The sequence below is a fragment of the Gossypium hirsutum genome, chromosome A06 (assembly GCF_007990345.1).
Source record: "Gossypium hirsutum isolate 1008001.06 chromosome A06, Gossypium_hirsutum_v2.1, whole genome shotgun sequence".
NCBI lineage: Eukaryota > Viridiplantae > Streptophyta > Magnoliopsida > Malvales > Malvaceae > Gossypium > Gossypium hirsutum.
In genome coordinates, this window is record NC_053429.1 from 20,907,070 (window position 1) to 20,915,514 (window position 8,445).

Genomic DNA, 8,445 nt, shown 5'->3' on the forward strand with positions numbered 1-8,445 from the left:
ATACACATTCTCATAATTCTATCTTTCTTTTTCACAATAAAACTGGTGCACCCTAAGGAGAGAAACTCGGTCGTGTGAAACCTTTATCTGTCAACTCTTGCAACTAAGTTTCCAGTTCTTTTAATTTAGTAGGTGACATTCTGTACAGAACTATCAATATCAGAGTTGTCCTCAGCACTATCTCAATACCAAACTTTACTTATTAGATAGGGGATAAACCTGGCAATTCTTTAGGAAACACATCTGGATACTGGCACACAACTGGTACTTATTCAATCTTTCTTTCGGTCACCTTACTATCAAACACAAATACAAAGTAGCTTCACAACTCTTTCTCACATATTTCTAAGCTAACATCAAAGATATTACTGCCGGTAAACCATTTAGATCATTAAACTCAATCCGATTAATCTAATCATTTTAGCATATCAAATCAATAGTCTTTCATTTGCGATTTACAACAACATTATACAAAGTCAACCAATTCATAATCTGAACTCGTTGAATGATAACATCATCAAATCAACCAGAAGACATGAATCTTGAACAATCAATGGACAATTTTTTTTGTACATTTTGTCAACAAAATACACTGGCCCAAAGGGTTCAATATTCTAATCACAAACTCAGCAGACTCTACAGGCAAAGTCTTACTGGATATTAAGGTCTCACTTACATAAGAATAAGTCCAATCAGAATTAATCAATGCAATTACACTAGTGTCATAAAGAGTGAATATACCAGTAATAACATCTGGGTTTGAAACCTCCGCACGAGCGTGAACGGCATAAGCTCTGACAGGTGCACGAGCCTCAAATCAAATTGCCGTGTCTTTAGTTCGTCTCTAACTGCTACTCACATTTCCTGAATTTCTAGGAGATCTGCTCTTGGCTAAAGTGTTACTCGATCTTGAATTTTGCACAATCTCTTTCTCAATCGACTCGGGACAATCTCGGATAAAATGATCTAAGGATCCACATTTGAAACAAGCTTGATTATTCAATCTACAAATACCTGAATGTCTTTTACCACAACGTTTGCACTCAGGTCGATCAGATCTGACAGTTTCAACACTAGTGATGGAAGTAGTTGGAGCTCTAAAGCTCAAAATTGATCTAGCAAGATTTCTACTCGAGTGTCCTACATTAGTCTTTGAACGACTATAATCATCTTAGAATTTCTTTGATGTAGACTGAAATGATTTACCCAATGATCTCTCATGGAAATATTTGGCTTCAAAATTAGCTTTTCTTTTCTTTTCTTTTCGTATAACTTGGGAAGTTATAGGGACTTGAGGGGGTGCAGGTTGTTGAGTAGCTGGATTCGTTCGAACGTACTTCGTAAACCACTCATTCATTAGCTGGAAGAAGGCTTGCTTAGCCTTTCCCTCTATATTACTCAAAATCGGCCTTGAATCAGCCAGTGTTGCCCCCTGAGCAGGAGCGGGTTCATTATCTTCTACGTCATCCGTTACGGCTCAATCGGGATCCATTTACTATACGAAAATACATTTTCAAATGTCAGGAGTCATCATACTATCACAGTATAAAATATGGCGTGTATAGCTAGACTCACACACACTACATTAGTCCTAGAATCGACTAAATCGTAGCTCTGATACCAATCAAATGTAACACCCCTAACCCCGTATCCGTCGTCCAAATGGGGTTACAAGGCATTATTGATCATAAGACAATTCATAATAGACTTTCATTACAGGGTAAATCATCTAATAAAAATCTTTAAACCAAACTAACATATTTCAATTATACCATTTATCTAATTATTCGAATTATTGTTAACTCAATACAATCAAATAATCATAGAATTTAAATACTTAATTTATAACCTAATATATATATTTCGTTTCATATTCAAATCATAAATACAACCTTAGTATCTATAGCATTCAAATGACAATTATAAGAAATAATCTATCTACTTGTAACTTATATGCACCAACTTTAATTAATAAATTCAAACATCATTATACTTTATATAAATAACATGTGTCACAATGTCCATTTCATTTATCAATATTACCAAACCTTTATAACATATATTACTTAACCATAAATATACAATACCTCACTTATAACACAAGCATACAAGTAAACATATAATGACCTATTTTAATCACATTTGCCGAACCACATATATAGCGTATTAATAAGTTTAAATAACATATTCAACTTGACTCTACTTGGCAAATTCATTACATTGATAATCATGACTTATGCACATATAAATATATATACTCATACAAATATATATACATATCATAATCATTTCACTTCAATACTAAGCTAAATTTAGTAAACCAATCTCAAATACAAAACATATCATACAATACATATACCAAAATAAATCCCAATCACATTAGAATATAACCAAATACTTTTTAGTACCGATTTATGATATAAAATATACGTTTCAAAGATAAATCATTAACCGAATATATATATATAAACAAGACACAAATTTTACAAAATCATATAGAAAACATATTAAAATAGCTCCAACCATGATCAGTTATTACAAAATATCCTTTATCACCAAATCATTTATAACACCTTAACTAGGCATAATACCATAGTCACATATATACCTTATTTTAGTATGAACCACATCCAACTCAATCAAACATACCTATGTATATATCGTGACCAATTCATTCATATCACATCCAAATTCGCTAACCAACTTCAATGCACAAACACATATCATAAATGCCAATCATCCAAGGCACATATCATTTTAACCAAAAATGAACTTAAACCATAATCAAGGAAAACCAAATTCAAGCATAGCATGTGACAGCCCTAATTTGACCCTAGTCGGAATGTGGTTTCGGGACCACAAAACCGAGTCACAAAATTTATTTAAAATTTATTTACATATCTTCTATGTGTGATATTGCATGTGTGAAAAATTGATGTTTTAATTTAGTTTATTGAATGTGAATTTTCTTGAAAGGACTTTGTTGAGAAAATTAGAAAATATGATAGGTAAATATGTAAGGACATAATAACTACAAAGTGTGAAAGCTTGGGTTTGCATGTCAAAATGCCCAAAATACATGTAGTGGCCGGCCAAGCAATGATGTTCTTCCACTAAGTTTAATTAATTATAATTTCATATTGACAAATTATTAAAATAATCTAAATAAAAAAAAGATGAATAAGAGAAGAAATAGAAGGAGAGAGAGAGTGATCATCTTCTTCTTGCAAAGTCGAAACTTAAGTGAAAGAAGAAGGAAATTGGTTAAAGACATTCGACCATCTTTAGGGTTAATTAAGGTAGGATTTCATGTTATTTTCACTAAATTTTATGAAAATTTAGTTAGTAGTCAAGCTCTTATTATAACCCATATGTTGATTTTTTTTTATTTGGTGACAAAATGTGCATACGTTATAATGGTTAAATGTTAAGAGGATAGTGCTTTGATGCTTTGGATGGAAATATTAGAAAGGTGAAGAATGAATTAGCTAATAGATATATGTGCATTTGAATGATGGTATGAATAAATGTGGAGTTTTTGCTAGTTAGAAGTATTCGGTCAAAATGTTTATGTGGTGAAACTATGTGTTACATGAAAAAGTGATGTGCAATTGTTATTTTGGTAGTGATAATGCATTCGGCCTTGAAACATTAGATAAGCATTAGTTGAGGTTTTAATGTCTTGAACAAGGATGGTTGTAAGATGAAGTGGAAACCATTAAATTTGTATATGTGAGTAATTAGCAAGGGGTGGTTGCCGTATAGACATATATATATGTATATAGATGTGTTTTATTGAAGTATTGATTGGTTATCGATAGTAATTGGATATTAGGTGGTCAATAGCCGAATGGCTTAGTTTTAATAAAAGCATAAGGTGGATAAAAACCAAGTTTATGCCGTGTGATTCTTGTGATATAAAACTATTAATAGTATAGAATATAATTAACTAACAAGGAAATTAAATTATTAAATTTATTTATTCTAGCTCAAGAACCCAAAGGAGGGGAATCAAGCAAGGGCAAAGCAAAGAGTATCGAGTAGTCGATTGGAACCATTTCATCCAACATAAGGTAAGTCTATAAGCAATTATAAGATTGGTTATTTTATACATAAATGGTGCTCGCATATCATGAAAGAATTTCTTTTGTTTAGATATTCTTTTGATTGATAAATATATGTGGCTGTATATATTATTTGAATTAAATCAATTGCTTTGCTATAATGAAATGACATTGGCACTAAGTGTGCAGATTTTGAATGGCACTATGTGTGCGGAATTGAATAGCACTATGTGTGCTGATTTGAATGTCAATAGAGTGTGTGGATTTCTAAGGCACTATGTGTGCGGGTTAGCATGGCACTAAGTGTGCGGATTTGAATTGCACTATGTGTGCGAAATCGATTGATGATATAATAAGTGCAGGAAATGAATGAAGGGTTAGAGCTATTGATTGAAATAAGAAAATTGGAGACATGAAATGTATATGCATGGATCCATCTAGTTCAACATTGTTTAATACTTCGAGAAAAGGATTTAAGCCATCTGGTTGTTTGATATTTGATTGAATAGCAAGACTTGACTTGTAGTTAGATAAATAATCTAATTAATATATTGCATAGCTCGGTATGGCTAAAATAGTTGATTTTACTTTATTTTTTTTATGATCTCAAGTTAACGGTCTTCATTATATTGCTTACGACTTACTGAGTTGAATACTCATTTGGTGTATTTACTTGTCTCTCATTTAGATTTTCTTTTGATCCATTTTGTGTGCTCGGGACCATCGTCAAAGTCATCAAACCTGCTTGCAACGTTTTGGTACTCCTTCTTAGTTAATCTTATGTATAACATTATGGCATGTATAGATATTATATTTGGGATTTCCATGTTATAATACTAAATTTTGTAATTCTGGCCATACGAATATGGCTTAACCTTTAATATTTCAAAAATGGCTATGTTTGTTTTTATAATACAACTCTTTTGATTAAGTAAAATGTTACTAAATGGGTGGTTAAATTATTATATTAATATGTCAAAGTTAGGCTTATGGAATGTGGTTATTTAATTATGTATATGAGCTAAATACTATATGTATTTAAATTTTGCTATGCATTCGACTATTACGGATAAACACGAAATGAATAGTGATCCTCTTTTATGATACATGTGTGTGTGCAAGGCACGTTGCACATCAAATATATGGTTGGGTTATAAAATTGTTTAATTATAATAAATTAATACCTTGTAAATTCGGTTTTGTTTTAATTGCAAAGATCGGTAAAATAATTATCCACTATTTAATTTTGTTCAATTGTTCGCTCATGAAATTTTTAGTTATACTCCGTAACCCTTCTGGCGACAGATACGGGTTAGGGGTGTTACATTTATTTGGTATCAAAGCTACGGTTTAGTCGATCCTAGGACTACCGTAGCACATGTGAGTCTAGCTATACATGGCATAATGCTAGTATTTGATAGTGTGATGACTTTTGACGGTTGAAATTGTTGTTTTGATTAGTAAATGGAATTCACTCCAGAGAGAGCCTTAGCGGATGGCGTTGAGAGTGTAGCGCCTGCTCCCGCGCAAGGGACAGTGCCTGTTGAACCTCAACCATCTGTGAGTAATCAAGATGATGGGGCTAAGCAAGCCTTCTTTACCATGATGAATGAGTGGGTTGCACAATATGCCCGAACAAACCCGGCTACTCAACAATTCCCGAATTTAAATAATCCTTCTCCAGTGCCTATAATACCAGCAACTACTGATCCTTTGAAGCTGAGAAAACCTCCTGTTGATTTGATTAGAAAGCGCGAGGCTGAGGAATTTCGAGCCATCGATACTAATGACGCTAAAAGTGCTGAGTTTTGGCTTGATAATACCATCCGTGTTTTTGATGAGCTATCTTGCACACCCGATGAGTTCTAAAGTGTGCCATATCCTTATTACGAGATTCGACCTACTACCGGTGGAGAACCTTGATTTCGATTGTTCCAAAGGAACAAGTTACTTGGGACTTCTTTCAGACGGAGTTTCGTAAAAAGTATATCAGTCAACAATTCATTGATCAAAAGCGCAAAGAATTTTTGGAGCTTAAACAAGGCCGTTTGACGGTATCCGAATATGAACGTGAGTTTGTAAGGCTCAGTCGATATGCTCAAGAGTGTGTAGCTGATGAAGTTACCATGTGTAAAAGATTTGAAGAGGGATTGAATGAAGATTTAAAGCTACTGGTGGATATTTTAGAACTAAAAGAATTTGTAACACTGGTTGAACGAGCTAGCAAGGCTGAAGAGCTTGGAAAGGAGAAAAAGAAAGCTGAAACTGAAGCTAGAGATTTTCGTAAAAGATCGACGGGTAAAATTTCTTTCTCGATTGCAAAGAAGTTCAGAGACGATACTAACAGATCAAAGATGACAACAAGAATTTCTATTAAGGAGCGACCGTCAACGGACTCTCAAGCTACTTCGATTTCTAGTGTTGGCAACAATTGGTAAGAAAAACCCGAATGTTCACAGTGTGGAAGACGACATGTAGGTGAATGTTGGGGTAAGTCTATTAACAGAGCCTGTTATAGATGCGGTTCGCGGGATCATTTCATTCGAGATTGCACAGAACCTGATGAGAAAAATAGGATACAAGGTGCAAGATCGAGTGGTGCCGCGACTAGAGGTAGACCACCGAGAAATACAGGAGGCAGGGGTGGTAATCAGAGAGGGACTTCTGATATGGCTGTTCGATCTGAGACTCGTGCCCCCGCCAGGACTTATGCCATCCTTGCACGAGAGGAGGCATCCTCCCCTGATGTTATTACTGGTACATTCACTCTCTATAGTACTAGTGTACTTGCTTTAATTGATCCTGGTTTGACTCATTCTTACGTATGTGAAACCTTAGCGTCCAGTAAGACTCTACCTGTTGAGTCTACTGAATTTGTGATACGAGTGTCAAACCCTTTGGGTCGGTATGTGTTAGTTGATAAAGTATGCAAGAGATGTTCATTGATAATTAAAGATTTCTATTTTTCAGTGGATTTGATGCTATTACCCTTCGACAAATTCGATATTATTCTCGGAATAGACTGGTTAATCGAACATGATGCTGTGGTAAATTGCAAGCGAAGGACTATAGACTTGCGATGTTCGAGTGGTGAAATGATTCGAGTTGAGTCTAATGATCTGAGTGGGTTACCAGCAGTGATATCTTCTGTATTAGCTCAGAAATATGTGAGAAAGGGTTATGAAGCTTATCTTTCATATGTACTGGATAGAAAGGTATCGGAACGAAAGCTCGAGACTGTGCCTGTGGTTTGTGAGTATCCAGAAGTGTTTCCTGAGGAATTACCGGGATTGCCACCTGTTAGAGAAGTAAAGTTCGGCATAGAATTGGTTCCGGGTACGACACCGATTTTGATCGCTCTCTATCATATGACACCCACCGAGTTGAAAGAATTGAAAGCTCAATTTCAAGAATTGACTGATAGAGGTTTTGCGCAACCCAACTTTTCACCCTGGGGTGCTCCAGTACTGTTCGTGAAAAAGAAAGACGAAACTATACGAATGTCTATTGATTATCGTCAGCTCAATAAAGTGACGATAAAGAATAAATATCCGTTGCCGCGGATAGATGACTTATTTGACCAGTTGAAAGGAGCTTCTGTGTTTTCGAAGATTGATTTGCGATCTGGCTATTATCAGTTGCAAGTTAGAGATTCTGACGTTCCTAAGACTGCTTTCAGAACAAGATATGGACACTATGAGTTTTTAGTGATGCCGTTTGGGCTCACTAATGCCCCGGCGATTTTCATGGATCTGATGAATCGGATATTCAGACAGCATTTAGATCGATTTGTGGTGGTGTTCGTAGATGATATTCTGATTTATTCTTACAATAAGTCTGAGCACGCCGAACACTTGAGGCTAGTACTTTAGATTTTGCGAGATAATCAGTTGTATGCAAAATTTAGTAAATGTGAATTCTGGTTAAGAGAAGTCAGCTTTCTAGGGCATGTTGTATCCGCTTCGGGTATTAGAGTTGATCCGAACAAAATTTTAGCCATTCTTGATTGGAAACCTCCGAGGAATGTTTCTGAAGTTCGGAGCTTTTTGGGACTCGCTGGGTACTATCGACGATTCGTTAAAGGTTTCTCGATGATCGCAACACCGTTGACGAAACTACTCCGGAAAGATGTCAAGTTTGAGTGGTCAGAGAAGTGTCAGACAAGTTTTGACCAGCTGAAGACCCTTTTGACAGAGGCTCCTGTGTTAGTTCAGCTAGAGTCTGGTAAAGAGTTCGTAGTGTACAGTGATGCTTCTTTGAACGGTTTGGGTTGTGTGTTGATGCAGGAAGGTATATTTGTTGCATATGCTTCGAGACAACTAAAGCCTCACGAGAAAAATTATCCAACTCATGATATCGAGCTAGCTGCGATTGTGTTTGC